The following is a 23,238-nucleotide window of genomic DNA, read 5'->3' as shown; positions in this document are numbered from 1 at the left end:
ACTCTTCATTCCCGCTAGGGTGCTTACAACATACTTTTTAAGATGTTACTTAAAGCTAGTATTCCCTATCCATGAGAGGTACCAAGGCACATAGAGCCAGTTTTCAGCACTGCAGAACCAACCCCGGTAGAAAAAAGTTAAAGCAATTTTGCTTCAGCCTATTTGCTGCTGATAATATGTTAAATTTTGATTCCAAAACTAAAAATCTGTTCTATTTTAAAAAGATGCATCCTTTCTTGAAGACAAGAAGGTTTAGAAAGACCACAGAAGAGAGAAACGGGAGAGACTGGGACGTATGGGTCCCAGCCTGAGAGTTGTAAAAAAGAAAACAGTGAAAGAAAGACTTAAAGTCTGAAATAGATCGAGGATTCAGTGGCACAATACAAAACAAAACAATGTATTCATCTGAAAGGGTGATCTGGGTGATTCTGATTTCATTCCAAAAACCTGAAAACAGTTCAATTTATTTTTAACCTTGTAAGTAAATCAGTAGACCTTTCCTGCAGACATTTCATTGAGCAGAACCAGTGTCTGTTGTAAATTTTTGACCAGCTTTAGTTACAATCCCGTCTCAAGGTCAAACAGCCTGTCTCTGAAAGGGAGTCTATTTGAGAAGGAGGGTTGAGCTCAGGAGCCTGCGGGCCCGTTTTCGTCGCCCCATAGCACAGTGCAGCTATTGCGGTTTGTATCTGCATCGAGGTGCAGCCTCTCCCTCATGACTGGGGCAACTGGAACTTTACCCAGCAAGGTCAGCAGAGGGTTTTCCCCTTCCAGCATCACCAGAGATAGAGGAAAAAAGAAGTTATGCTGATTCATGCCATCTGATTTGGAGTGTAGTTCATAGCTGTTAATTAAAAAGGAAATTGTTAGCGCTATGGATCCTTCTTTAGAACAATCATAACTGACGTGAGCTAGAGGTGCTCAGCATTAGGTCTTCCATTCATTTCGTCAGCTTTGGATCAGGCATCGTGTCCGTAGCACCTGAGAAAGGGATCTTCCCTTTGTTTAGATGATCATTTCCAGTGGGAGAGCCCAGGAAACATTTCCAGGTGATGCTCAGTGTATTGGGGAATTTCAGGCTGCCCTTTGTGGATGTGTACACGGTGAGCAGGAGGGAAACTCACGGAGAAGCTTTGCCTCCTGTCCCTCAAAACTGCAACGTGCTGGAAATGCTTTCATCCACCCTATGTGATTCTAGCCCTTAGAGTATCTTTCCTTCACCTGCATGTCTCTTGCATTGCCACTTTGTATGGTCTCACCGCTTCCAAATCTTTCTGCTGGGTATTTCAGATACTGCCGTCTTACACAGCTCAGTCCAGGCAGTCTGTTCCCTTTTGATACTGTCTTCTCCCTGCCTGACTTTGAGGAGTTCTCTGTGGAGATTCGCTGATGCTTTCCTTGCTTTCCCAGCTCCCTGTGAAGTGCCTTCGTGCCCCTCTGTGGATGTGTGGTTGTAGCAGATGCCGGTGCACTATTGCTATGCTTTCATGGACCGAAAGGAGAGCACAGCGTTTCTTTTTTCAGCTCTCTTACTCATTCCCTGGCTGATTTCTCTCTCTCGCACACACAGCTGCTTTGCAGGTCAGCTACATACAGCGTTCGGGTTTGCAGGGGCTGATCTTCCCGAGCCATTACCAAAGGCTGGAATTTCCCTGGGTGTTGACTTTTTGATGCCTGTTGAGTTCCTTTGCTCATTCCTGCAGTATGTGGTTTCACAGGGAGTGGCTGGCTGTCGGCTCAGGTTTCTTTGACTATACTTTGTATACATTTTCCGTGATCGGGGACCAAGACCGAGCACCGGATAAAATCCTGCCGTTTGCGGATAACAACGGATAACATTGTTGTGCTAACAGACGTTTGCATAAGAGATATGAAAACAGCCCCATTCATACCCTTCTGTGACGCTGCTGGGTCTTACAACTGCTTTGAAATTTGAGGTGGGTTGTTGCTCGATTGCATGAGGCAACCGGCATCGCCACAGCTTTCCGCCGGCTGCAGGTGCACTGGATTTATCTCTCCTGGGTCAGCCTGACAACAGCGGGAGGATAAGGACAGCATTCCTGCCACTGCTGCAAAGCTCCCGGCATCCTGGGGGAAACTATAGACTGCTTAGGGGTGTCTCCTCTGCAGACTTCAAAAGATGGAAGGAAAAATACCGTATTTGTGCTTCAGAGTAGGCTTAGTCCCATTCTTAACCATAAAATAGGGATGATTTAGCAAAAAAAAATCCAAATGCCTTTTGGTAATGAATAATCCAAAAGGTGGGCTTCTTCCCTGAGAAAATATTGACATTTCATTGAAAAACAGAATACCCCAAAAGTGCAATTGCGTATAGATGGCAAAGACTGCACCGACCAGTTGTTACACCTGGGAGAGCTGCCTTTATTCAGCCTTTCCGGTGAAGACAAACAGGGTTATCACTCTCGAGTGCGCTTGTAGCCTGCATTGAAAGGAAGGCTTTCTTTCCCATTGCTCAGAGGAACCAGGGTTGATGCTCTCCTATCACGTAAGGACCTTGTTCTCTCTCTTTGTCCCCAATTAATAACATCCTGTGCTGATTGCTGGTGTCACACAGTAGCTTCCAGTTCTGCCCGCTCAGGTACTTCATTTTGCTTGTGCTGCTACACCAAACTGGCAAGATGCAGAAGATTTGAGGCAGCTTTCATTTGGAAAATTCTCTCTTCCATGGGATTCTGCTGCTTTAAGACTTGCACGGGTGTCTAAGGTGGCATGATGTGCCCTGCCTGGGATGTCCCCGTAGTTATGGTAGGGACGAGTCCCCGCCGTGGGCTTTCATGGCTCTGCTGTAGCGAAAGGGAACTAAACCTTTTCTCTTTTGCTGAGCTCCCAGTGCTTCCGTGCTCTCACAAGCAGGAGCTGTTTGCATGTTTTCAGCAAATACTGCTTTATTACTGTCTTGGTGAAAGGAAGAAAGCAAAATTTTTTTTAAAAAAAAGAGAGAGAACATCTTGAACCTGCTGTTCTCAGATCTTTCCGATAAGGACAGTTCCAAGTGCGTGAGAAGTTTCCTGCTCCGAGATTTATTTACTTCTGAAAGAAAAGCCACCTTCATCTCATTATTTTATTTTCAATACAGGTTTTAATTTGGTGAGAAAATATCTTCTCCATAAAGAACCTATTCTGCCTCATTAACTCTTATAAAAAGCATCCCCCCTAAGCTTGAAATGTTAAAAGAAGCATAAATTAAGGCTAAGTTTGTTGTTTGCCGCTTTAATCAACAAACAACCTTAAAAGGGACGCACAAAAGGTTCTGTAAACTAAATTTATTAGTGAGCAGGAAAACAGGCCTTCAGCTGCGGCTTCCTCCCCTTCCCAGCCCCCTGAATTTGGAGGGGGGTGGGTTTTCGGAGCGCCTGGTTTTGTTTACAGTGTCGCCCTCTCTCAGGCAGGTTGCTGGGGTCCCATGGATCTCTGTCGGACTTTTGTGATGCAGCTGAACTGAAGTGACTTGGGACAGAGTCTGTTAATTAGGTCTTCAAAGCCTCCTCCTCTTTTCTTCGCTGTACAAATGTCCTTTTTTCCTCTTCTTTTCCCTAAATCTGCTCGTCGGTAGCTCAGAAGGAAAGAGGAGGTCTTTCACAGCAAGAGAAAACTGCCGTTCTGGCTGCCTTCCTTTCACCTCTCCAGGATGCTAGAGGAAAAGTAGATGCACATCTATTTTCTGCCCTTTTCCTCTCCTTGATCTGTTTAAGAACCTTCTTCTGTTTCCTCTTTATGCTGTCGTCATTACCATCATGTATATCTTAGGGATATCTCCACTCCCAGAGCGGTGCTCACAGTGACTGCGATACCAAGAACTGGGGAGAAGCTTAAGGACATAAGTGCAGAGGACAGGTTAGTTTGATAAAAACATTAAGAATTAACTTTCCTGAGCTGGCACACGTGAATATGCTATTTCTTTCCAAAACCCCTTGACGTAACAGTGAACTTCCTTACAAACCTCTTGCAATCAATTTCATTTCAATCTTAAAATGATTTTTCACTGGTTTTATTTGAGATAAGTCTCCAAGAGAAAAATTTAATAGGGGATTGCATTCATTGCTGCAGGGTTTGGACTTCCCTGCTTCTTAATTATTTCACAGCCATCTTAAGTTCAGTCTGAGATATGCAGTGTAAGAGAGATCCAAGAAAAATCACTTTTGTTCACTGGAAAAAATGGCCTTGACCCATTAGAGAGCGGTTTCTGATATTTATCTGAACACCTCCTCACCTTCCAGGAGGTAATTTGAATTGGAGTTGAGCCAAAACGGGGAATTTCTCTAAACTTCCCCGAGCTTTATGGGCTTGGATTCAAACGGTCCTGCCTCTGAGCAACTTGTGGTGCAGGTTTGCAAAATCGAAAGGCGACTGGGCACATTTTGCAAAACCTGAACCTTCCCTGGAGTTTTTCCCTCCTCTGATTGATAGCCCTGGCTCCAGCCCCTCCTGGCTCGCGCTCTTCATGGTCTGTGGGTATGTCAGCGTTGCAAACAGCTCCTCAAAGGAAATCATCCTTCTTCAGTGCAGCCCATGTCTTATTTCAAAATCTAATTTCCTCTGTCCATCCCACGCCTTCCCTTCCTCCACCAGCGAATGTGACACAGGTCTCGCGTTTCACACCAGCTGCCTGAGCAAATGCACAAACTGGTCCAAATTTACTGGAGTCTGGCATCTGCATTGGCCAGCAAGCCAATAAATTACAGGCACAAGACAGTTTCCTTTTGGGGCATTTGACATTGCCCTTTCATCCTTCAAATAAGATGTTTTTTCCATTTCTGTGAACTCGCTGTAGCCCAGCTCTGTGTCCAGCAGCTTGTGTTGTGAGAAGTACCAGGACGGGGAGGCAGGGGAGCACTGGATGAGGGGGAACACCACGATCTGGGGCTTTGTGCCGTTCCAACGCTCTGCCGCTCTTCCAGTGCCATCACTCGGGCACGCGGGCGTGCGGCGCTCCCCCGTCTCACAGGAGACATCGCAGCTTTATTTAAGCAGGAAGAAGGAAGTTTTCTTGGTTATCAAGTGCCCTGGGAGCACGCTGTTCATTGAGCAAGGCAGTACCTGGCATCCAGGCACCAGGGAGCCTGGAGCCAGGGAGGTGGAGAACAGGAGCGCTGGCTCCCGCTGGCTCCGGCACTGTTGAGCGTTGCTGCGATGCAGGACCCAGGTGCATCAGGATGAATACAGCCTCCTAAAAACGCACTTGGCATTCACGCTCTCTTTTATCTTTCTTTCATTTGCCGTTGGTCCTCTGATAAGTCTCTTCATATTTATTTCCCTTTGGATTTTTTGCTGTTCATTTTGGGGGTTTGGAGGTTTTTCTTGTGGTGGCTAGAAAAAAGCGAAAGAGAAAAAAATCCCAGATGAATGTCTGAGTCCTTTGTTTCCCCACAGCACAGTTATTCCTGTCATCTCTGGTGAAATACATGGGGAGGGGGAGGTATGTGGAGTGATTCGTGGCATCAAACTGAAAAATGGGCTTGAGTGCTTTGTAGGTCTAGGGCAGTTGGACCCACTTACCATGTATGTGCATTGATCCTGCTAATACGCAATGGCCTCAGCTCGAGGAAACATGCCGTGTTTATTCTTCTGCCTCCATTACCAAGTCCATCAGTGACATGAACTGAAGCAGGTAATAGCTTGAAAGCCTCCGTGACCCTTCAAAGTGCCCCTAGTCTGCGTTTGACAAGGTGTGCAGCTCGTGTTGTGTGGTCCGCTGACCAGAATGCTCGATTTTATTTCAGAGTGGCCACTGACAGTGAACAAATTTATGTCACGCAAAGTGGGCTGCTTTAACCTGACCCTCAAATCATCACGACCATGGGTCAACACTCCCCTTACCATCCAGAGCTCTAGTTGTGGTGGCTCTTGCAACTGGTTCCCAACAATTATTTGCAAGAGTGGTGCAAACATAGCCCTAGGGCGTCTTCATCTACTCCCAAAGGCAAACATCGCAAATGCGTGTCAGGGTGGTGTGTACACAAGCTTTTCTTAGGCTGTCTCCCCCTGCTCCAGATCCAGCTGGCAGGCTCCGGCGCTGGTGACAGCGATGTATTTGCTGCCTGTTCGCTGTGACGTGGGACCTGAAATGAAATTGCCTGCCTGCTTTCAACCTGACTCCCACCATTGCCAGGTGGGAAGGGGCAGTGAGATGGGCAAGGTCTTCTCCGCAGCCTTTGAACACATACTCACATCCATCTCTGCCATATTTCACTCAGCTTCTAATGCAACTTGCTACATTTGGGAGAAACACATCGGGAAAACATCTGGGCACTGGAGAGTCCAGCTCTAGTGTATTCAGTTTTTCTTATAAGTCAAAGGACGTACGTTTTCAAAGGTAGTGAAAACCCCAGCAGGACTGAGGAAAATCTGCTACATCAATGATTGTAGTTTGTTGAGGGGGACTGTATGACCTCTACTCTTGTGCTTAAATAGCATTAAACTGCCATCAGAAGCAAACACCAAGCAGGAAACCCAAATCCTGCAAAAAATGTTAAAAACAACCCTCTGAGTCCTCCCCCTGATTCGTACTCCTTGCAGGATGTATCATTTGATACTGGTGTCACAAGGGTCACCTGATGGAGAAATCACGCTTTGTTACACCTTTGAGAAATCATGCTTTGTTATATATATTCTTTCATTTGTTTGCACGGAAGGGCTTTTCTTTCCAGAATAAGCACTGAAGGGCTCGGCATTTAGCCTGGTACCTGCTGGAAAAAGTTACGGAGGTAGTTCAGTGGGGGCTGAGCTGTGCCGGAGAGGTGGCCCTGCTCTGCATGCTGGCCTGCCCTGTGACACAGCAGCTGTACAGGACAGCGCGCCAGCCAGGGCTGCTCCGACCGAACGGTGAAGAATCACTTTTCTGCTGAAGCAGGATCAGGAGAGAATTGCACAAAGGCCAAAGTGCAATTTCCCAAGCTGATACTTGGCGGGAGGACCGGGTATCACCTGGCAAGGCGAGAGCAGGATGGCTTTGGCTGTGTAAGGCCAGCGAGACATCCTAGCTAGGACACTGCCACCACCACTCAGCAGCGCACTGCTCCAGTGATGGTGCTGGGGGCCAGCACATTCCCCTGCAAGCCTGGCCGTATCCTGCAGGAGAATGGTCCATGCCGTCTAACCCAAAAGTAGTGTTGCTGATGCAGGAGAGACACAAGTTGAGCTGTGGACACTGAGCACCTCCTAGATGTGGCCGTCCATCACCCAGAGCTTCCTGCAGCACCTCCGCTCCCCAGCCTGGATGTTTGCCTGGCCCACGCCTGTTTGGTCTAGGAGGGAAGCTGTGGTCATCACTCCAGGGCGGTGTGGCTGGAAGTTGTGTCGAAGGTTTCCTTTTGTCAGCAGTGTGTGCTTGTTATGATCCCTCATAGCTAATTCCCGCTTGGACTAGCTGCCTGTCATCTGCCTCAGGGTGAGTACCTGTGCTATCATAAGTACATAATGCTTAAATAAATACTCCAAGGTTATGGGGAGCCTCACGTTTATGCTACAGGTGGTATTTTTTTTGTTTGTTTGTTTTTTACCCCAGGAGGACAAATGTTCATGAGCTTTTATGATTACATCCCCAAAAAGGACTTTGTTTCATTGCCTGGTAACTTCGGGGAAACTGTTTACCACTCAGTATCTCTCAGAGTTGCTGGCCAAGATGCAAAGTACACTTGAAGTCTTTAAAATCTCAATGAAACCATCACCATAGTGACAAGTATTTTTCACTAGGAAGCACAAGTGGAGAAAATATGGGAAATTGTACCGTGAGAGGTGCCGCTTCGCGGTGGCTTTCATCATTAAGACTCATAGCTAACGCATACTGCCTTTATAACATCACCTCAAGCGTTTCTTCCACATCTCTCATTCTGGTTTATCACAGGCTCTATGATTTACGCATCTTGTTAAACATTAAGCGTTTTAGGCTGCTGATTACGAGTTAGCAGATAGAGAAAGAGACGTCAGCATGAAAGCTAGCGCTGGCTGCGCGTAATTTAACCTGACAAGAGATGCACCTGTGCAAAAGGCCATTAAGCCACTTTTATTATTTTGGGGAAGTAGAATATTTTAGTTCAAATAAGACTGAAAGGGACCATTTTAAGCTAAGACAGAATAAGTTACCTATCAACTGAAATAAAACTATCCATGTAAGCTTTTATGATAGCTTAACAGAGGGTGAATGAACGGCTTCAGGGAAGCCAGTGCCTCTTCGCTGTCAAGAGCACGTTGGGGAGTGGGATCCTTTCCCACTCAAATTAAGGGCACATCCCTTTTCCTCCCTCTATAAAGTACTACTGTCTCCCTCTATAAAATAGGGATACTTTTGGATGACATTCCTGGATAAAAGTGCCATTACGGGGCAGATACTTGTGTTGTGAAGAGCAGCTTTTCCAGCATCTGCTTTGATCACCTTTTTGGGGCGTCAAAAGGTGTTTTCTTTCCTTCAGTGAAAGTGCATCCCGTTCCCTCACGGACTTGCCCACTTCCTCCTGCATGGCTCGCTGGTGTTAAAGGCTGTAGTGCCAGGAGCAGGCACCATATTCCCATCCGTGTGCAAAACCAAAGAACGAAGGTGACCATGGAGCAACCTCTCGGGAGGAAACAGCTACCGGACAAAAAAACCCAGGAGTCCTAAAGGAGGATACAGGGCAGAAAGGGAGAGGAAGGTGTTGAAGGGCAGGAAGGTGGATGGGAAGTGTCAGGAAGGGAAATCAGAAACCCATTTCATTTCACCTGCAGAATCTGTCATCACTGGGCACGGGAAAGTGAAATCCTGCAGTCTTCAGGCAGGAAGACTTACACGACATGAAGTCTGGCCACTTTAATTCCTAGACGTAAACCTGCTCCCCTCAGTAATAACACTGTGCTCGTTTTACATGAGCCAAGAACAGGGCGTTAGAAGTACAAATTCCTGCTTTAAACTTTAACTCCTTCCCCTGTGCGTGACACGAATCATTCCGCGGCTTGAACGTAGTTTTTTTAGTTATTCACGGCAAATGAGAGAAATGAGAAGGGTGTATTTATCTCGTCTCTGCTTGTCATTTTCCTTCACGAGATACAACAGTTCATTTGCTGATTAAATGTGCTGCACGCAACAAACCTAGCAGGTGACGGCAGATGCTCTGGAAGCCACCCCGGCATTAACGTGGCTGGTGGGACTTGCTGCCGCGGACCGCAGGGTTGCGATGGCGCGGGATGAGGCTGCCATCAGAGGCACGGCGCGTCCCGACGGCCTCCGATTTATGGGTTGGGGGGGTCTGGGCTGTTCCCGGGACCGCTCGGGAAAAGGATGGCAGTGCGTCGGAGGGACCCCAGCCCTCCGAGGTCTCCCGGCCCGGCGGGGCGGTGCTGGGGGCGGGCTGCCCGCCGCGGCACCTGCCGGTGGCGGCCGCTGCCGGGCTCCGGCGCCCTCGCCCGGGGCTGTGAGCGCGGCGCCGGCGCCGGGAGCTGCCGGGGGGGGCACGGTGAGCGGGGCCGCTGCCGGCGGGGAACCGGGTTCCGGGGGACCGGGGGACAGCGGGCTGGCGGCGGGGGATGCGCGGGGCGCGGGGCGCGGGGAGCGGGGGGCGGGCGGTGCGCGGAGGGAGAGCCGCCAGCGCGGCAGCCGGCGGGCAGGGGGGTACCCGGGGGGTGCCCGGGGGGCAGGGGAGGCCGGTGGCCCGCCGCAAGGGCAGAGGCGCCCGGGCGGGCAGGGCAGGGAGGGCTAACAAAGGGCGGCGGCCCCGGAGCCCGGCTGGCACCGGCGGAGCGGTTGGGGGGGCGGCCGCCCCTTCCCGTTCCAGGTGCCGTCTTCTTGTTCGGTCTTTTTGGAGCCTCCGGACGCAGGGAGGGAGCGGGCAGGGAGGGAAGGGATGTAGGGTCAGACCCCGCCGTGCTGCGCTTCCCTCCGTCCACATGTGAAAGCTCGTTACTCGGAGGGATTCTCCAGGTGTGTGATTTAAACCCCATCTTTTGGCTCCGATTGCACGGACATCATTTAACTCTCCTGTCTGGCCATGCTGCAGCTGGGCGAGGGCTGCGGTGTTTGAAGGGTCCCTTTACAGCAGTTTCTCTTGAGGAAATTGCTGGGCATCCGAGCAGCAGGAGGTTTCTCGTTTGCGCGCTGGCAGCTGTTGCATGTTTTAGTAAGTGGTGTAGTGTTCTTGGAGGTAGCTCTGCTGGCATGCACCTTGCAATGAGATACCGGGACAGGAGCGGAGAAATTTTATCACCTGGTTGGAATGACCCACAGACTCCTTAAAATGGCTAAGAACAGAATTATATTCAAGTGTAACATTATCAGCTAGCATCCATCTTTGTAAATTTGGGAGGAATGTGACCCACAGACCTCATTTGCCCATTTGCCTTTGCTCCAGTTTTCTCCTCTGCTTCTTCTGCTCAGAAGGTCCAGAGATGTGTTTTTCTGATTCCCTGCTATAATGCCTTTTTAAGACTGACCTCTGCATGTTCTTCTGACTACACCCAGCCTTAAATTTCCTATCCCTTCAGTGCTCCCCGCCCATTGGGTGACACCAGCAGCACCCGTTGAAGCACGTACATTTTTTGTCCCAAACTTCAGTCGTCTTTTGCCCAGCAAGCAGTGGGGTGAATCTCAGCAGCCCAGTGTATTTTCTCAGCAGTGGAGGCTTGACTCAGGTCCTGCTAGGCGCTCGTTGAGATTTTCCTGAGCTCCGGCAGCAATCAGTGCCCTAAAACTCCTTTGACTAAGAGAGGTGAAGTCCAGGCCAGCCCACAAGTGGTGAGAGAGAAGGTTGTTCCTGCAGGTCCATAATATGAGGATTTAGAGGACTGAGAGTTTGTTGGTGCATATGGAATGGTGCTTGGCACCTGTGGTTCTTAAATCGAAGAGGGAAGTTCAGTTTGACTGAAATAGGAATTACTGTAATTTTTATAGGAAAGTTCAGGCTGCCATTTAATAATCACAGAGGCTTTTCTTCCAGAGATCAGCAGGCCATAAGTTTAGATATAAAACATTGCTAAGAAGCCAATGACTACATACACAGTCAGCTCCAGCCTCCTTGGCATCGCTCCGCAGAGAGGGCTGCTGTCGCCGCAGGTGGGAGTCCTGCGTCTGGGAGATAGACAAGCTGCGATGCTGCAGCAGCCAAAAGCCTTGTCAAATGTCCCTGTGCTCAGTAGACGGCAAACAAACAGACCCTGGATTTTTTATGAGAAGAAAAGCGATGTGACGTAGAGCCCTCCTCCCTCTGCGCAGTGGCCTAGCTCTTGGCAGCAACAGGAGAAAAGCCGCGTCCTCACGGTAGGATGCAGTCAGCGTCAGTGAGCAGATGGACTCGAGAAGGGTGCTGTGAGGGAACAGCAGTGATGGGGAAAACATCCTTCCCATGTTTGTTTAGTTAGGGAGGACCCTGCTTTAATGGTGAGCCTTCTGGGTGAGCAATCATCCTTCACTGCAGTGTTTGCAGAGCATCTGGCACAGTGGAGCCAGGTCCGTTCCGGGGCTTCCTCACCTCGATGGCGGTATAAGTAAATAAATAAGCAGGATATGACATCAAACTGGGTATTTTATAATGCCACTCTTCCCTAGCCCTGCGTGAGTCCCACCAGCATTTCCAGCTTGGCTAGCATTTGTTGAGATAAAGAGTTATCGTGGCCGGCACCGGGTGTAGGAGAAGGGGTGAAGGCTGAACCCCTGTTCTGAGGGCCCCAATTCGACACACACTCAGCAGAACTAACGTGATGAGTTCTCAGTGCTCACAGTGGCAAGCTGGCTGACTTTAATGGATGTGGGAGTAGAGAATGGCTTACGGTCAGCAGGATCAGGCCCGCTGTAGCCACACTGTGTATAGTCCCAGTATTTCAGATGCTCAAGTCGCTGGGAAGGAAAACCTGTTATCGACGCGGAAATGGAACAAAGCTGATTTTTGCTAGCTGCAGACCTAGCCCCAAATCTGTGACAGGTCAGACATTTGAAATTAAGTACTAATTGCCTGTTACAAATGCTTATTCATGAATGTCCCCAAGTGGAAGCTTATTTGTGCGCTGGATTCCTGTACGAGTGCAGTTGGGAGTCTTGAGTCTCGCCACACAAAGACTACCTTTATATCACCGGGCGTACAAGCAAGCTGCACAGTGGGGATAAAGCGTATTGCCTCGGATGAACAATACCTAGAGCCCGGCTAAACTCCTGTAAAGCAGAGGAGAGACAATGACAATGTTTCCCTAATTCTTGTACCAGTTTTAGACAAGCCCTGACTCTGCTCCAAAAACAGGATTTCACAGCCTCCCGCTGTCTCAGCCATCCTGTCTGACAGTCTCCGGGATGCCACTCTCCCTCATTTTGCTGGTGGCAATCAAGCAGAGGATGGGTCACCCTTCTGTCACAGAGACTGCCTCTCTCTTGTGGATGCAACAGGGATGTTCCCCGAGGGTCATCTGTCCTGCGGAGGAGACCGAGAAGGATGCAAACTGCCCATTTGCATGCTCATCTTCGCAAGCATTTCCCTTTTCTTGGCAAAGGCTGTGTTAAAAATTGATGATTCACTCCAAAGAACCCAAAGTTGCAAAAGGATATAAATATCTAAAACTTTGTGACACCCAAGTGGAAAGAAGAGACACATAAGGAAAGACTATGTATGTTTGAAAGCGGTGATTTAGGGGAGTTGTTACCAAGTTTAACTTGAGTGAAAAGCTCGGCTAACCATGATGCGATGCGTGCTTCCCTGTATTCACACGAGAGCCACTTCTCTAATTAATCCTTTACATTCTAGTTGTAGCAGTGCTTGAATTAGTGTCACTGTCCTTTGGGTTTAAATAAACGTGAAGAATTTCAATCACCAGTTGTTCTTGAGGGAAGAGGGTTGGGTGGGTTTTTTTGATATCCTACAGCCGAACTGCTGTCTCGGCTCAGTGCTAGTGGTAGGGAAAAGGATCAGAAGGGTAAATTTGTGCCTTTGAAAGAGGAATCTGATGAAAATGAAACCAGCCCACTTCACCCTGATTAGATTTCATCATGTTCTGACTTCAGAATGCCTTCAGCATCCTGGCAACAAGGGTAAAGATTTGAGAAACGTCCAAAAGTTAAATAGGACACAGTTCCTATGGATTATCAGTGGGTTATTTGGTGGGTTTGGGTTTGGGTTTGTTTTTTTTTTTAAAATATCTCATCTTTACTATTCTTTCAGCACTTAAAACAGCATTGAAGAAAAGTATTCAGCCAGACAATAAAAATAGCCAGGCCAAGTGCTCTCCAGCAGTGACCTGATCCCGTCTCGTGTGTTACGGAGGGCACAGATTCCTCTGCAGTTACAAACAGGCTCCAGGCTGGAGACAGACTCCATTTCAGACTAATTTAAGTAAAGTACGTGATGATAACTGATGGCCAGTGCACAGCACAGTTATGGTGGGGAACAGGGCCCCCCGTGCAAGATGGCTGCATCCTAGTCGTGCTGTGGCAGCTTAAGTCTCCCTGCATAGATAGGAGCAAATCTAGCTCTAAAAACTAAGCTACAGCCCTGATGGGAAGATCAAGCCTGGAGGCTGTTTGTCTTACTGTTGTGTTTTCCTGTCTAGGCGAGGAGAAGGAAACCATATTGTTACGTAGCTCACAAGTTCTATTTAAGCGGCTTTCCCAGCAGTTTGTCTGTTAAGTGTACATATTGGTCCTGGCTGTTCAGGCAGATTATTAGATCCCAAGTGCAGAGGACAAGGAATGGGGTAGCAAGCATTTTAAAGAGCAACAAGAAAAAGCATGGGTAAAAGAAGGCCTAGCAGCAGCATAGAAACAAACCCAAAATCTCTCCTGTGTGTCAGGTGAGGGGCAAATATAAATCCAAATATCTTCACTGAGCTACATCAGTCAAAAGACCTGGCACCATCATTGTGTTTCACCCAACGTGAACTCCTTTTTGTGACGACGATGCAGAGGAAAGCCGGGTCTCTTTCCGGGCTCTGGCGCGGGCATCTTCAGCAGAGTCATCTGGCAGAAGTTAAGCTGGGCTGGTTGCCTTCCCTGGTTTGCCGTGCGGCTGCACGCGAGGCGGTGTTAGCACACCCGATGAGACGGTGTACACCACCACCCAGGGGCAGGAATGATCTGCGGGGAGAAGGAGAAGCTGTGGTATTTGAAGTGGCTCTTTTTTGTCTTGTGAAATCATCGTTCTATTTGTTTGTCTTCCTGTGCAGACTCATCTTTTGCCTGGGAGCTGTCTTACTCCGTGTTAATTTGAGTGCTTAACGCAGTGCAGTCCAGACCTCAGGACGGTGCTGCTCTGCATCGAGGAAGACAGCAGTTAAGCCAGCAAATCCTCTCCGGACCAGAGAGCTGTGTGTTGAGAGGTAGATTGAAAGGAAAAGATTTTACGGGGCCTGGTGGCTTTGTCGTGAAGGATGCCAAACCTTCAGTCTGGAAACTGGGGGCTATCACTGTGCGAAGCAAAAAAGGAGCTTAGTTTCTAAGTGGCTAATGAGTTTACTACCTTGTTTCTGTCAAGGGTTTTGCAGGGGTGATGCTGATTAATGTCATGTCCTTTCCCCAATGCTATCCCCTTCCTCTTCCATCTCGCCAGGCTCAGTCTGACACCATTTATTAGGCTACTTCTCCCTGATTTGTGAGGAATAAATATTGACATTGATGGCTGCTTAATAGGATTTGGGTTTGCTGTTCGCTCTGTGAAAGAGTTTGGCACTTCTGACTCAAATGACAATTTGTGTTTGGGACTGGCTCCACCAAGACTTGATTTTGGAGGTGTTTTTTTTTTTTTTTTAATGAGGACGGTCACGGCAGGTCCTGTGTATGAGGAGAGGCTGAGATTGGGGGTGTGTATTGCTCCCCTTTTTCCTATTGACGTGCGGGGCGGAGATTTCCAGACTGTGCCTGCAGATCACGGCATGTCCCTAGCAAAGATGCAGCTTCCTTTGAGAGGGTGTGCACACTGGGGAATAATAATTTTTCATGTGAGCTCTTTTGTTAACTTGTAAATGGCCTTCTGCTTAGCTGAGGAAGACCTCAAGTCAGAGTGCCAGTTGGCACTGCAGTGCGTGGTCATCTCCTCCGTGCTTTCTTAATGCGCTCGGAGCTGCTCTAAGGAAAAACAGTTCATACTGTTTCAAAGAGAGTGGTTTTGGGTGGATTTTTAAGATGCATCTTAAGTCACTTGTGAGGAAAGTCCCATCAAAAGCTGACAGGCATTTACGCTAAGTGGGGCTTTCTGGGTTTCCCAAGAGCAGTGAGAGGTGCTTTATCTACAGAGTAGCACCTTCGTGTTCCCAGCAGGATTTGAGACATTTCTTGGAAATCAAAGACAATCTGTTGTGTAATTTCTCTTAACTGTTCCTGGAGGTGCCCCATTGGTACTCAAAGGCAGCACCCCCAGGGAAGACCCTGAGCTCATCCAGGCGAGTGTGTGAGTTTCCCCCAGCCTCCGCGGGTGCTAATGCAGCCCTGCAGTGCGCGCAGTAGAACATCCAAAGACCCAGCTTCAGATCTTGCCTTGAGCCCAAGGAATAATTGGGGTCTGGACTCGGGATCATCGGACCAAAACACAGTAGACAAGGGGACAGGGAAGAGTTTTCCTGTTGGCAGCGAGTGTAGAGGAGCTCCCACACATGGGGCTGTGTACAGGAAAGATGCTTGTAGTGTCTTTTCAGCAGGAGGAAGGCAGAGGTCTATTTATGCTGCGTAACAATAGAGCTTAGTCCTAAATGGCCTGAAATTTCTACATTCCCCAGTCCTGTGACTGCAAGAAAAATGTTCATGACTTCTGTACCCTTAGCAGTTGTTCACGTATCAGTGATGATGTTACTAATCCTGTTTCTCATGTAGGCTGTATAAGACTTCATTATGCAGACGGAGACGAATTAACTCTTTACTTAGCTGTGCCGTTGAAAGGCAGTCAGTGTCCCACCAGGGGCTGGCAACTGCAGAGGTTTTTGTGGCTCCGGTGTTACTTTCTCATCCATCTCTGTTCCGTGCTAATCAGGAGACTCGAGCCCACTTGTCTTTTCCGCCCTTACAATGCTTCCCCAGCCTGCTGAAACTGGAATAATCGCTTTATTGTCGCTTACAGTCCTCCCTATTCTTCACCTCCCTCCTGCTTCTTTTTTAAAATTTAAGCTGCTTTGTATGCGTCCCCTGTGCGTGCCCCTCACCGCTGGCGGCAGGAATGTGCGGTGGGGCGGCCGGGTTGCCTTTCCCGCACCACCAGCACCAGGATCGGGGTGGCCGGCCCCCCACCACCCTGCGCTCCAGCTACCTTCGCAGGGCAGGGGTAGGTGGCCAACCCTTGCCTTTGTTGGAGGAGCCGCAGGTGCCGGGGGCCTCCGTGGCCGCCAGGAGGGAGTGGAATCGGGAAGGCCGGTTCCTCCTTTGAGGTGGTTTGTGTGAGCACAGCGGGGATGCACTGAGGCACGGCACCAGGCGAGAGGGTCCAAGGGTCCCTCTCCCGTCTGATGTGTCTTGTCATGGCTGCAGTCCTCTTCCTTTTCCAAACTCTTGTCAGATAGCTCTTCACGCCGTGGGACTGACAGATGCTAAAAATAATTTCAGTGACAAACAGATTTTATTTTTTTTTTCAGCTTACTAGCCAGCATTTCTGTATCTCGCCTTGGGCGCTCTCATCAAAAGTCAAAGAATCACAAGATGCTCAGAGGGAAGAGCTTTAGCTTGGGCACACTGTTGTAACTCGAATGGCTTCACTTCCATGGGTTTTGCTGCCCGCACCAATTTATAGCTGCATTTATGGATGAAATTATAAAAAAGCTGTGATAGCACTGTTGCAGGGAGACAGTAACCACAGCAAAGCCATTGCACTCTTTATTAATACAAATGCGAGGAGATGATCGGCCAGATTGCAACTCTGCTGTATTCAGCAGGCTTTTGTTTGCTCTGTGCTTTTACACGCTCTGTGGACTCTGTATGTACCTGAAAAGCTCAAGTCTTTCTGCTGTTGCTGGGCTGGTTTTGTGCCCTCCCTGGACCCATACGTTGGTTTCCCACTGGACCTGTCCAGTTAACGTGGTGCAGAAGAGGTATGATGAACCAACGGTAGCGTTTCTTGCCTCAGGGATGGATGGACGGGTAACAGGCGTAACTGGGTCCTGTAGTAACTGTATTTTTCTCTTTGCTTTTCTATACTACAGTCCCTGAGAGCTACAGGGCTCTGAACGCTGTGCAAAATGATGCTGCAGGTGCGGCAGAGATTGTGTTTTGTAACGCAGCTGGCCAAATCCTTATCTCCTTACTCGATCTGTACTCATTTCTCACTTGAGCAAATCTCCTGCTGAAGTCCTGAGGAAGTAAATGGATGCTGTGTTGAGTAAAGGATTCAGGAATTTGTCCAGGAAGAGGTGGGTGAGTGGGATGGAGAAGCAGCTCATAAGAAGTAGTTTATATTCTGGGGATTAGGCATTGCTACACCCAGGAAGGTGATTTAGGCCTGTAAAATGCACTCCACCCCTCGACTTACTGCAATTAAAAGCTGGCATACCAGGAAACACTGCAAAATAATCATGTTAGAGAGTAGAGAGGCAACTCCGCTGCAGACTCGAGTCGATTCTTGATGCTGAAAGTCCACCCTGCCTGTGACAAATGAGAATTTGAGGCTTTCTTCTGCCCCCTCTGAGCAGATGCTCAGATTGTCACTCGCTCAGTACCAGCCACTGAGACCAGTTTTTCAAAAAACCTGAGTTACTGTTCCAGCACTTCAGGAACATCCATATTTTCAAAAGAGAGCTGCTAGGGTAAAATTTCAGGACGTGTTCCCTTAAGGGCAATGCGTGTGCAAGCCAGGAAGAGAGATCCAGCTGTGCTGGCGGAAGAGATTAATGCCCTCGCTTGCTCATCAGTGCCAGAGATCTCATCCATCTGCCACTGGAACAGTTCATGTAAGCACTCCCTTAATCTTTAGCTTTAAACCATTTAAATTGTTGGTCTGAACTGACCTAGTTTGGTTTGCCTTTAACATATTAGGAAGTGCTCACGCAAGCCACCGCACCAGCAGATCGAGTCTGGTCCCAGCTCCTACGGGCTGTTGGAAAAGGTTCCCGGTGTGGGTTAGTCTTGCCTTCAGGTCTCGGGTCTTCACCCAAAGGCCACGTCCCAGGTGGGACACGTCTTGCCTGACATTCAGACCCCTCCCTAGGACGGCCCTTTTGTGTCTGGAAAATATCACTGTTCTGAAGGGTGAGTGTAAAAAGAGTAATTCTGGGAAAATAGCTTCTGCTTATTGACTCTCTCCCTGTGAACAAACCTGTTTTTTCAGCATGGAGGGCTTGTAGTCTTTTCCTATGGGATTGTTTTAATTCTCTAATCCTAAGATGGAAACCAGTCCTTATTTTATATGAGTACGACTTTTGCTTCCTTCTTATGGCTGCCTTTCTTTGTAGGAGCTGCAGTTATTTTTTTTCATTTGCATTTGTCCTTTAGAGCCAGGTTGTGCTTTGTTTTTTGTTCTGTAAGTAAAGGTAACTGTTATCATTTATACAGAATGACTTTTGATCAGCATGATTAAGCCTTGGGATACTCCAGAACCTGTAAAGATAACGTTATTGTTACCGGTGTGTGGTAAGCCACAGTCCTTAAAGGGACAGATGTGTTAGTGATCCTTCTGCGTGCGTGAGCTCTGCAGTTCATCGTCTTCACTTCGGGCACAGCTGACTAACAGATCGGAGCACTTCGGCACCTCAGAGAGAGCTGAGCCCAATCTTGTATGGCCAGCTCTGACAGATTGTTCCTTGTAGCCTCTTGGTCCTGAACAGCCTGTGAAGAGGGGTGACGTTATGATTCCCCAAGTAAATCCCACAGTGTCCCCAAAGGACGGTGTGACCTATGTCTCTGAAAAAACTCAAGAGACTTTTAATAATGGTCGAGAGCAGGTCTATAGATAGCATTGTTAGTCCGAGGGCAGAACAGAATGAAAATGCCCTTTCTCTGTATTTTTTTTCCTTTGTTTTGACACAATAAGTAGGTAGACCTGTTTTCTAAGGGGGTTAAAACTCTCTGAGTGCGAGGTGCAGGAAATCATTTCATTTACAAGCGGAGTCAGGGTGCAGGGCGGATTGCTCTCCACTTTTTTGTGGTGGTACCATTTAACAGACCAAGACAGTTGTAACCTCTCACGTCTCGCCTCCTGAGAAGGTGAGATCTGCCCTGAGCAGGCAGAGTGCGACTCAAGTCGGTACTAACTTACACCAGCTGAACATGAGGGTCCTTTACTTCCTTTAAACTACATCCCGAATTACTACTTTACATAATTAAGCCACGATCCTAGAAAGATTTGGGCCGGAGCTGCACAGAGCGCAGCTCACCCGTGTGGGAACACCAGGAGGCTGTAAAGGCTCCTGAGCTTGGTGGGTAGAGCAAAATCCTGGCCAGCAACAAACCCAACTTGTGCATGGACAACCACCGCGGTAAAAGCCTAGCTACGCACAGAGTTGGTGCTGCGGCACTGGGCATTTGGAATTATTATAGGAATTATTATTCCTATAATAAAAGGGATGACCTTTTATTATATGTCAGTGTGTACAATCCAGGAATGGTGGCTCCAGTGACTGAAGAGGCAGGCTCTCTGGGTGGTACTGTGGTACAAACAGTAAGCTATAATTGAGTATAACCGTAAACTTCTCTTACAAAAAGCCAGGAACTGACTAGGAATAAAAGCTAATTTCTCAGCCCTACAGGTTCTTCCTTCCAACTAGGCTCCAGGTCTTTTTGGCAGGGCCACACAGGGAACCGTGCACTCCAGCCGCCGGCTCGGCAGCACAAGAAAAGGCTCTGGGCTTCAGGGCTGCGTGCCCAGCTGCCTGCCTGCGCGCCGAATTCACACGCGCTGTCTGAGGGCAAACTACTCATGCAAAGCAGGGGAAGGCCCACATTTCAGAAAGCGGTGATTTAGGGAGTCTTTAAAAGGGTGGCAGTCTCCGGGGTCGAGTTCTGGGTGCAGTGGAATGCCTATTGTCAAACCTAAAGACCAAAGCAAGCGCTACATATTGTGGACCCGAATGCAGCTGGCACGAACCAAAAATGTGCATGTGAGTGCCTTTCTAAGTACCCAGTAATCCTCCAGGGCAAAACGAGGATTAGGTCTCTCTCACAGACAAAGAGGGAGTTCATTTTCTCAAAGATCCCTTGGCCAATACCAAATGAAGTGAGGAACCCAAATGAATGCGAATACTCCTTTCAGATCTCTGCTTGCAAACAGGTACGGCGCCGAAGCAGCTTGTTTGTGCGTTTGTGTGGGTCTGTGCAAACACAGCGTGGCCAGATTGTGGGATTGAGGTCAGGTCAAATAAAACCCATCCAGCCTCAGAGAAAAGGGGAAGCCAGAAAAACACTGGACAAGTGGGACTAGATGGTATTGTGCGGTCGCAATGCGGTCTCCTTTCTCCAGATTTTTTCTCGGTGGACCTGAAGGTCACTGCTCATTGAAGTTGTTTAAGTTGGAGTTGCGCAAGTGAAGAGCCCTCCTAGAAGGAAAACTGTGAGTCTGAATTAATTCCAAGTGACTTGTCAGCCTCTGTGTTTCGTTGCCCTGAAATACCGCGTGCTCGGCATGACCATGTAGGAGCCATTAGATCGAAAGTGACGGGTGCTTAGATGTGAGATGTATCCATCTAAAATTTGCCATCCCAAGACAGCTCTGGGATTTCTTAGCCCTTTGATTTACCTTCGAGCAATGGCCTGTGCCTTTAGAAAAGCGCAAGCCGCCTCTGCACTGTTCCTGGAAAATTTCTTCTTTTCCCTTTTGGTGATTAGCTTATGGCACAAAGGTCAAGTCTACTAATCCCGTTTTAGCAGATATCAGCATGGATGTGCCTGTGATGCATACAAATAGATTTGTATTAAATAGCCCCGTTTCTTAGAAGGAGCAGCCAGCAGCACTCGGAATGGGTTTGCTTTGCGTGGTTTCTTTTCCGCCTGAATCCAAGACATGGATATTATTGTTTCTACTTGAAATATGGATCTGGCTGCAGAACTCTGGGAAGAATACCTAATTCGGGCCCAAGATTTACGTGCTCAATGAGCCTTATTGAGATTTCAGAACCTGCCTTGCTTTGTGTTAGGTTGAAAAAGTCCTTCCAGGGATTTTCACAGGTGGAACCTGTTGCATTTTGCGGTGTCCATGAAACAGCCTTGAATTCCTTATCTGCCTCATTAGACTGTGGACTTGAACCTGGCTCTTCCCCATCGCAGGTGAGTGTGCTAAATGGCGGGCTGGAGATTTTACCCAGGAAATGAGAGACTTTTCCCACCAAAAACTTCAGTTCAAACTGCATGCCTTCCAAGGAGAAGTTTCAGTTCAATTTACGAGAATTTTTCTGATGGAAAAAAATTGTTTTGTCAACGTATTTCCAGGTGGTCCTGGCTCTTTGTCTGGCACAGAGGTCCCATGAGCACAGACTAACAAACCTGTGCAGATGCTGCCGCTGCCAGCGGAGACCCCCGTGTGCTCTGTCCGGGAGAGGACCTGGGCCTTTGTGCTCTGACACACAGGGCACTTCCACTGCAGCTAAAGGAGATTCTGTGAGCGTGACAGATATGTGGATTACGGGCTATTTCTGGATCAGCCACAGGAGGTAACAAAGCAAGAAATACGTAAGCAATCCAGTCTTTTCACTTCAGGCAGAGCAGGAGGATCCACAAAGCAGCATGGCCCACTGGCGAGTGCAAGGTTGGTGCTCGGGATGAGCGTGGTCTCTCTCCCCTTCTGCAGCCCTGCCCGGAGCTTCCCTCTCCTTAACAGCACAGAGGAGTCACGAAGGCTCACTGTTTGCCAAGAGATGGGGGACTGTCGTGGAAGCGGCGTTTTCATTCACCAGGAGACGTAATTCCAGCTCATCAGCTGCTGAGAGCTTGCCTGTAGCCTGCAGGATGAGGATAGCCAGAGGTGAAGCTGCCGGACTCTCCTTATGTCACTTGGCTGAGCTGGGGATCTCAGGACGCCCTGTGACATTGTGTAACACGGGGTGCTGTAAGGATAAAACTGCAGCCTTAACTCCTTCGTCTCCCTCCTTGTGGGGTTGTCGGAGCCGAGTTCTGCTTTGTTGCTGCTTCTCCTTATTTTTGTGTCCGTGCTGTGCTGTTGGCTGTTTCTGTAGTGGAGGAGGGTTGCCTCTTATGTTCTGATTTAAGACAAAGGGACGAAGTATCAGGAATTGCCTACAAATCAGTGTAGAACTTGGAAGAGGAGCTCCTTGCTTTATTCTCAATTTCAGAAGTGTCAGCGCGTGAGCAGTTATTTTTCTAGGAAAGCTTTTAATTCTGATAGTGGTTGGTTATAAACATTCCTGTTGATCCTGAATGATTTAAAAATCAGAATTTAAGCTCCATCCTCTTTTCTAGGAGTAACGTTGGGCCTTGAAGTAATGAGACATTAAAAATTACTATAACCTATTAACATTTGAGAATTTGATCCTCTGGGCCTTAGTTCTTCTATTACTGTGGCAGGAAACCTGGTGTTAGTTTAAAATAAGTAATCATGACTCCAAGAGATGGAACCATTAGAAAAATACCCCTTACGATTTTCTTTAAAAAAACCAACTTAAATAATTTTTAAACATAGTTCCAGGTGCTGTTTATGGATGATCTCAGACATATCCTGGACTCATTCCTGGAACTACAGGCAGCTAAGCAGAAGAGCAGAGTAGAGGATGGTAGTGCAGACAGAAGAAGCATAAGGCTGACGTGCTGGAAAACAAATGCTACGAGCAGACAAAACTTGAGAAATTTGGTTTTGTACAGCTTCCCTGTGTAAAATCTCTCTCCTCTTTGGGAACGGTAGCCAGGCAGCTGAGCTCACACCGCAGCATTTCCTCAATGAGAGCGATGATTTATGCTACTTCCATTACTCAGGGAACTATTTTTATGAAACATGGAGTTTGATTCATTGAGAATAATATCTCTGCAGACCCTGGCTGAAACTCGTCAGACGGTTCAGGCATAATTGTTGGGGGATCTACTGGGCACAGGCACGCACCCCCACTTACTGTCTAGGCTTGATTTAGGGAACCAATCAGTACTGGAATGTGGCAATTGTAAATAAGGATAAGGAAGACCGAAGAAAGTGAGAAAGAAGAGCCAAGAGCCCAAAAGGTTAAGATAAACGGTATGAAACGTTTCAAGTATGCAGGTAACGGGAGGTCAGCGCGGGAGGCAGATAAGGCGGCCAGAGGAGGTCAGAGTTGTCTGTGGTCAGAAGCCAAGGATCTCCCTAAAACAGCGATTGCGTTCTACAGGGATTGTGACGGCTTGGGAAGGACACGAGACATCGGATGGCAGCAACGGGCAAACCAGTCTTG

The 23,238-nt window shown here is 48.2% G+C and overlaps 1 protein-coding gene across 4 annotated transcripts in view; it reads left to right on the top strand.

Moving 5' to 3' along the window:
- SHROOM3 (shroom family member 3) overlaps window positions 1–23,238 on the top strand; it is a 103,550-nt gene that overhangs the window by 43,855 nt on the left and 36,457 nt on the right. Inside the window, exon 1 of one of the 4 annotated variants that reach the window (XM_063335554.1) lies at window positions 9,173–9,446. The exons of the other annotated variants lie outside the window; for them this stretch is intronic. The gene's annotated coding sequence lies outside the window, so the exon portion shown is untranslated. Of the gene's footprint in view, window positions 1–9,172; window positions 9,447–23,238 lie in introns of those variants that run through there. 4 annotated transcript variants of the gene reach the window in all.

This window comes from Chroicocephalus ridibundus, chromosome 5 (genome assembly GCF_963924245.1).
Source record: "Chroicocephalus ridibundus chromosome 5, bChrRid1.1, whole genome shotgun sequence".
Taxonomy (NCBI): domain Eukaryota; kingdom Metazoa; phylum Chordata; class Aves; order Charadriiformes; family Laridae; genus Chroicocephalus; species Chroicocephalus ridibundus.
This window is presented reverse-complemented; position numbering and strand designations above follow the sequence as displayed.